Below are 8,465 nucleotides of genomic sequence, written 5' to 3'. Positions count from 1 at the left end.
CCAGTGGGATCCGGGTTTGATGGACCCTAGCTTTCCTGGGCCTGTTTGCAAAGCTACAAAGAAAGGACAGCTGAGGGCATTTGCCAATGTCACAAGGCAACCACGCTCGTGAACCACCAGATTTTCTCTGCCTGGGGAACAAGCAGGTAAATCTTTGCTCCCTGGGGCTTTGATTTTAATCCTGGAAAAATCCATGTGGTCTGCTGAGGCTCCCATTAGCTGTTTTCCAGCTTCAAGCCGAGATTCCTCTGACAACTGCTCACTCTGGATCTTGCTCCTGGGATCTCTATAGCAACCGGGGTGCCCACCGGAAGACCCAGGAACCCAGCAGGGCCCCGCTTACCAACCCTGAGGCAGAGCGCCCAACAGTCCGCAAACAGGAAGTGTCATTTTGCAGAGGGCTTTTTTTTTTTTTTTTTTAAACCCCAAGACAGTGTTCTGAGGAATAAGAAATGTGTTTAGTTGACCATGAAGTAGCTTTAAAAATCAGGTGCTTTCTGCTCCATTCTAGGAAAATGATTAAAACAAATTGGCTCTTTGCTATTGTCATTTGTTATTGTCAAATGTGCACATTTTAAATTTAGCTATTCAGGGTCCAACAATTCCCTTTCATTCTGTTCAGGCAAAGAGTCACAGTGCTGTATCTCCAAACTCACTGTCTTCTAAACTACGTGATGATGGTGTTCTTACCAGTCTTCGTACTTGTTGTCTTAACCGAGAAAAAGAAAAGAACTGAAATCCAGGGTTGATGTCAGGCTTAATTAAGTCATCCTCACATAATTACAAAGCCCTTAGTCTACATACTGTGGGGGCTCTGCAAACAGAGGCGAGGTCAAGGTCCTTGCCCTGAAAACACTTCTGTGCAGTTGGAGACATGCTGGGTAAGATGATCAGGGCCAATACTGGGCCATAGGAAAATCAGCTGTCCGTTGAGTAGGCCAGACATCATTTCCAGGAGGTGAAAAAGACTTATGCTTAATTTCTTAGGACTTTGAACATATATATGCAAATGAATTCTGCCTTCTTCCCAAATTAAAGTGTTCCAGCATATTGGCGGTCCCGATGCGCTATCTTTGGTGAACCGAAGGGATTCCTTTCTCTTTTTTGGCTGTCTTTCAGCCGCCTGGCTTTCGGTAAGATTTTCAGTGTTTCTTGCAGTGTGTGAAACTACAACACCTGTCTAGACCTTAAACCGCTCTTCTGGGTCCGGTTTGCTAAATCCAGAGCCAGAATTTGATTGGTTATCGTTATTGCTCTTGCTTTAGAAACAATTTCCCAACCATCTAAGCACCCACGTTGGGGTTTCTGCACTTCAGCTGATTACTCCATGCTTCCGTTCACTAAGCACCCATTTGGGGAGCTAAAAGCATAGCATCTTAGATTCATTTGCTCTCTGGGAACTTAAAAAAAAAAAAACAACAAACCCACCTGTTACCTTTGGCCCACTGATCCCAGGGCTCAGCCATTAGAACTGAACCACGCATGCCCAGCGTGAACAAGGGGGCCATTTATTTCCCCTTCTGGGGGAGGCCAAAGTGGGGCTGAGAACGGGGAGGGGAGGGAAGGAAGTGGTCCGGGTGTCCAGGTCTTGGATCCGGGCTGGAGGAAGCCTTTGTTCAAAGCATCTTTTTCTGCTTGTGCCGTAACTGGCCATCAGGTGGTAGTGGTTAAAGAAACTGGACCCTCCCTCCCTCACCCAGCCCCTGGGTATCTGCTGAGTCACATGCAGGGGTGGGGAAGTACAAATGGGTGTGAAATGAGCCTCATCATGTGGTTTTCTTTTCCTAATTTGGGAAACAAATTAGGGCAGGCCTGGGCACAGGGGCCTGGGAAAGAGTTTTCTTTCTTGGCAAAGGGAGAGGGGAAATCTAGTGCCATATCTTTTCCCATTCAGTGTCTGTGCTGACACTCGGGATGAAAATCTCCAGATGACAAGAGCTGAGCCATAACTTTCTCTTTCTCTCTCTTTTTTTCTTCTCTTGGCTGTCCCAGTTAGGTCACAGATGTGATTTCTAGGCTTGGAAAAGGCATCTCTGTGATAAGAGTGATGCGGAACACAAGCAGAAACATCCACTCCAGAGAATTGTGCTTTTGTGGCAAATGTGCATTTTCCCACTAATACAGATATGCAAAAAAAAAACAAAACAAAACAAAAAAAAACCAAACTACATTTTTTTCCCAACTTTATTTTTAGTTCTCTTTTCCTTCTGGTGGCAGAAAACAATCTTATTCCGTTCCAGGCATACTCAGACACCTCAGATTTAAACCCACTCAAGTTCTCTTACTCTGAAATTCCCAAACTTTTCTAGGGCGCCTGTTGTTTTCTCCTCTGAAGCTAATGACTTCTGAGAGGCCATGGCCTTCAGCTCCTCTCCCAGGACTCCCCCATCCATCCTGGCTCTCTCCCTTGTCTATCTTCTCAGGGGTAGGGAGGGGGCAGCTGGGAAAGGGGCAGTTGGAAGAAGGAGGGTGGAGAGTGCAGGAGACTGGCTTGGCCAACTTTCTCCATCCCTCCATCTACCTTTCAGTGTTACCTAGGAGGACTCCTTTTGAATTTAAAAGCCAACAATCTGCTCTCTTTGGCTCCACCAGAACAAGTCTCTGGGATAAATGCGTGCCTCTTGCTTCTCCACAGGAACGGGGGAAAGGTCACGGAGACAAAGGGAGAGTGAGGAGAGGAATCATCCATTAATACTTCATAGTGTTATGTCACCAAACATCGTTATTGTGCAGACGCTCTTTCTCAGTTATTCCGTCTCTTGTACTATTGACTAGTTACAATGGATGCACCATTGTTGAGCAAAGGGCTCGGGGCCAACACTAGCGGCTCACTTGGTACAGGCTGGGACACAGGGCAGAAGGTCCACAGGTCCTTTGTTCTCTCAGCCTCCTGAGAAGAGGTGTGTTTGGGTGGGGACAGAACACACTGTGACAGAACCCTGTCCCCTCCTGCCCCTCCTTTTCCTTCTCTTCCCTTTTTTCTTTCTTTTATGATCCCTCCCTCCCTTCTTTCTTTTGAAGTATAATTTACATGTGGTAGAATGCGTACGTCTTAAGTGCATGGCTCTGTGAATTATTAGCTGTGTTATACACCCATGTCATCACCCCTAGAGAGCTTCCATTTTATAGGAGATCATGAGAACAGTCTTAGAACGAGGACAGTTAGAGCCTGACTTTGCACACAAAATGGCCTGCCTTCAGGTGCCGGTTGTTTACAGGTGTTTGTGCTTTTGAATTCCTCAGTTCTGTTATGCCCGAATAATGGGTTCGTGATTAAAGGAGCGAGACTGATACAAAGCGAAGGTCAAGCAAAGCTGTATTTCATGCCAAGCATCAAGAATCAAACTGGCCGGCCAGGGCCGCACCTCTTACAGAGAGAGGGCGACCCCGCTCTCCTTTACAGACTGACTTTTAAGGGCAAAGGCCATGCGGTTGGGCCTGGCCACGCACAGGTGGCCAATGAAATTGTAACACAGAGAAAACTGCACAGTGTTGCTAGGTGACCAATTGAATTACAATTTCACCTTGGTTAAGATTGGCGCCCAAAAGGCTCCCAAAGGGCGGGGCCCATACTCCTTGGTAGCTAGGGAGACAGTATGCAACCCCCCACTGATCGGATGTCTCCACCTGGCCTGACCCATCCTAGTATCTGTGCTTTGTTACCTGAGACTGGTTTCCGGGACTTGTTTTTAAGTAGGTTCCCTGGGGGAAGGGGAGCAGGGAGAGTTTAAGGGTTAAACAACAAAGTTATTGTTTAACCGCAATGGAAGCCTCTGGCTAAAATAAAAATATAAAATAGGTCCTTACAAGTTCCTCCCACCCCAGCTCAGGTTGCTGGGTCAGAAAGGCTCTATCAAGGGACCTTCCCTAACCAGAGGCCCAGCAGGGTCCCCTGTCACCAGTTGTCCTCTACAACTGGTGGGAGTGTGGTCGACCCATCAGTCATGTGAATGTCTGTTCCAGATGACGAGCTGGGTCTTGTGGGGGCGTCTGAGAGTCACACTGCTTACAATGTGGGCTCAGCCCACACAGCCTCATTTCTTGGTCCACTACTAGCGCAGAGACATGAAGCAGCGTCAGAACCAGAATCAGCTGAGAATTAATCTGAGTTTTGTTGTTGTGGCAGCCCTGGCCTTGGACAGAGGAGTTCTGCCTCTACTGCTTTTTTGCTGTCCTCATAATTAACAGGGCCTTGGATCCCCCTGAAAGGCAATAGACCTGTTCCTCCAGGGACTTTAATCTGACAAATACCATCAGTTCTGGAAAAGTTGCACTTGGGACAACCTCTCTGAACAACACTTGGTAATATACTTGTAATACCCTTTGATTCAGCCTTCTGCTCCTAGAAACCTGTTCTGCACACATATTGCGCATTGCAGCAATGTTTATAACAGGTAAGAATTTTTTGAAAAATCTGAGTGACTACCAATAAGGGAATGATTAAATGGATCATTCTGTGTGTGTATAGGAACAGAATGTTATAGATACATATGTGCTGATATTAAAAGATGGCCAAGCTACCCTGTTAAATAAAACAACACAAAGCAAAACAAAAACCTAAAGAAGCGTTTGATACCTTTTTAAAAAAATATATTTTATTTATTTATTTGTCAGAGAGAGCTCAAGCAGAGGCAGAGAGAGAAGCAGGCTCCCCGTTAAGCAAGGAGCCTGATGCGGGACTCAATCCCAGGACCCTGGGATCATGACCTGAGCCAAAGGCAGCAGCTTAACCGACTGAGCCACCCAGGCATCCCGCGTTTGATACCTTTTTGATAAATTAATAAGAATATGATATTAGCACATGTAATGGAAAAAGGGATGGACGTGTATGGCACAGTATTAACATTGGTAAGGTATCTCTGAGATATGGGAGGAAAGCTAGGGAAATTTTATTTATAGTTTTATATTTCAGTATTGTCAGAATCTTACAATGAGCTTGTGTTGCTTTAAAAAAAATTTTTTTTTAATTTTTATTTTAAGTAAACGCCACACCACATGTGGGGTTCGAACTCATAACCCCAAGATCAAGATTGGCATGTTCCTGAGACAGCCAGGCACCGCAAGTTTGTCTTACTTTTGAAATCAGAAAAACTGTAGGGTTTTGTTTTGTTTTGTTTTGTTTTTCTTAAAAAAGAGACGAATTCTTGAAATTGGTGAAAATATAGAAAATTTTTCCCATGACTGCTTCCAGAAACCCGAGGTTAGGCTATCTATAGAGTGGGCCCCAAAAGGGCTAGATATAGTAAAACCAGGTTGGGATGGGCAGTGGAAGTCTCTGCTAAGCAGAGAGATGCTCCCTAACTCAGGGATGTTACTGGGGGTGGTAGGCAGCCACCGGGTCTCAATGACCCCAGCTTCATAGTATTCACACGCTTGTGTGAGCCCCTGTCCTTGAATGCGGACTGGACCTACTGCCTTGCGTCTAACGAAGAGAATACAGCAAATAAAATAAGAAAAAAAATTAGAAATAGAAAAATAAGCTAAAAACACTTAAAAAAAAGAGAGAGAGAGAGAGTGGGGATGTTACTTCAAAAGTAATGGGATGTTACTTCCAAGATTAGGTAACAAAAGGCTGTGATTTCTGTCTTACTAGCATTCTCTCACTTCCTCTCCTTTGCTCATTTTGATGACACCAGCTGCTGTGTTGTGAGCTCCACTACTGAGCGGCCATGTGGCCAAGAGCCTCTGGGGAACAGCAGTTGAGAAACTGAGGCCCTTAGTCTAAGCAGGGTGCAGAAGGGATCCAGCCTTAGCTGATCCTTGAGATGTGTATGGCTCCTGCCCCACACCGTGATCATAGCCTAAGAGAGACCCTGGGCCAGAGGGCATAGCTCAGTTATGCCCAAATTCTTGACCCATAGTAAGAATGAGATGATAAATGTGTGTTTTAAGCCTCTAAGTTTTGTGGTAATTTGTTCTGAGGCAGTATGTAAGTGATAGAATAGGAAAACGAATGTGACCTCCTAGTTACTTGAATGGGTCAGAGGCTTTGGGAAACAGTAACTTATTAATTGTGTATGAGAAAGTAATTTTTTGAGACTTTCACTAGAGTTTCTGAATTTAGAAACCCAGTATAATTCCCAGCGAGGTAGAGACACCTCAGGGAAGAATGCTCTGCTTTCTTTGTACAAATGTTTTCCATACATCAAGGGTCTGAAAATACAAGAGTTAAACAGAGTCGTTTATGGTAACCCATCTCCAAGATGGCTTCCAGTCATCCATGCCTGCTGGTTTTCATGTCTTTGTGTAGTCCTACCAAGAATCAGAATTGACCTGTGTGACCAAAAGAATACTGTACATATAATTGTCTGTGCCTTCCAATGTTAAGCCATAAAATTGCAGACTTGGATAGTTTTCCCTGGTAGAAGCCAGCTGCCATGTCTTGAGGATGCTCAAGAAACCCTATGGAGAGGCCTATGTGGAGAAGAACTGAGGCTTCTTCCCAAGAGCCAGTGAAACTTCTAGGCTCTTGGGAAGATCTCCAGCCTCAGACAAGCCTTCAGATGACTGTAACCCCCACTGACCTCTGACTACAACCTTATGAAAGACTCAAAGCAAAAGGTACTCAGGAAGCCACCACCAAATTCCTGACCCTCAGAAACTGTGAGAGGTAATAAATGATTCTTGTTGTTCAAAGCTACTATGTTTTAGAGTAACTGGTTGTACAGCAATAACAAATAAGTTTTTGGTCATTTTTATTGTACAACACACATTTCTCCAACCAATATTTTCTGTATGTCTGCATATGTCTCGTTGTGCTAGTCATGGGAGAAGTGTGGTGAGCGAAAGCAGACACAGCGCTTGTTTTCATGGAGTGGACCATGTATTTAGTACTGATACAGGTGATCAAATAATCAGATAAATAAATGTAAGTTACCAGAGTGCCAAGTGCTGTACAGAAAAAGGACTATAGCTACTTTCGGCTGTCAGGGGGACCTAATTTAGGTCCAATAAGGTGTGGAAAGATTTTCCTGAGGAAGCACACTAAATGAGGAGTTAGGCAACAGGGAGGGAGAGGGGAAGAGCATCTGGGCAGAGGAAGCAGTGTGTACAAAGGCCCTGTGCTGGGGGAGCATGGTGGAGGCACTGAGGGGAGGCTCCTGTGGCTGAGGCTCAGAGACCGAAGAGACATAGAATTTTGTGGCCATACTAAGGACTTTGGGTTTTATACTAAAAGCAATGGGAGGCATTTGAAGCATTTTAAGAAGTAGAGAAATATAATAGGATTTTGATTTTCAAATCTTTGATTTGAAAAAAAAATCTGGCTGTGTAGAGATGGAATGGAGAGTGTCTGTGTGGCACCGGTTGAAGGCTGTTTCGGTAATCCAGGCATTGTCACCATCAAATGGTATGCTTACATTCCCTAAGCACGGTTGGCCTTCTTGGTATTCTTTAAAAAGACTAAGTTATATAGACTTAATGCTTGGTCTCTCAGAATCTACCTGCTAACAAAATAAACAATGGTAGAGTCAAATAGGATGGCACGCAGACATAGAAGATGGCTGGAAAATTGAGAAACAACTCCAACAAAGACAGTTAGTACAAAAAGGAACTCCAACTAATATTTCTCGAAAATCTGATATGCCAGACATTTGACATTCTTTATGGGCTTATGCTCCATAACAACTTTGTGCTGTAGATGACATCGTTGTCACTCTGCCGAAGAATATACAGGCTCAGAAAAGGTAAAGCAACTTGACAAAGACTAAAGAGCTTGCTGGGTCTGTTTGTTCCAAAGCAAAAGCTTATTTGATTATGCCATATCACCTACATCTCTTATAAGACTCCATTTGTAGTCCTTCATGTAGTGGAAAAAGTCTTGTTTATAACCAGACACTGAAATTCTAGTTGATCCTATAATGTCTATATTTCTTCAGGCAATATAATTATCTGAGCTAACCTTATTAAAATGGAGACAATAGGGCCACCTGGGTGGCTCAGTCAGTTACGTATCTGCCTTCCACTCAGGTCATGATCCCAGGGTCCTGGGATCGAGTCCCACATTGGGCTCCTTACTTGACAGTTGATAGGGAGCCTGCTTCTCTCTCCCCGCCCCTGGTTCATGCTCTCCTTTGTGTACTCTCTCTCTCTCACAAATAAATAAAATCTTTAAAAAATAATAAAAAATGTAAAAAGTGGAGACAATAATACATATATTCATTCATCATTCAGCAAAAAGTGCCTGGTCCTTCAGTGAAATATATGAAGGACCCAATTACATACAAGTTTTATAAGCTGATCAAAGATAAGTAATCCATGGATCCTACCCTGGAAGAACCTGTATATGAAATAGACATTTATTAGTTTGTGAAAGAAGAATCTCCTATTTCTAAGAACTTGAGTTACAACAAGTTTCCATATTAGTAAAGCATGATCCGTCCTACTCTTCACAGCTGATTGGTCCAGAGATTGATTCTTGACTCAAGCTGGACCAATCAGAATCCTTCCCTGGGACTTTGGAAGTG

The sequence above is a fragment of the Martes martes genome, assembly GCF_963455335.1.
Source record: "Martes martes genome assembly, chromosome: 15".
NCBI lineage: Eukaryota > Metazoa > Chordata > Mammalia > Carnivora > Mustelidae > Martes > Martes martes.
Note: the sequence above shows the minus strand (reverse complement) of the source record.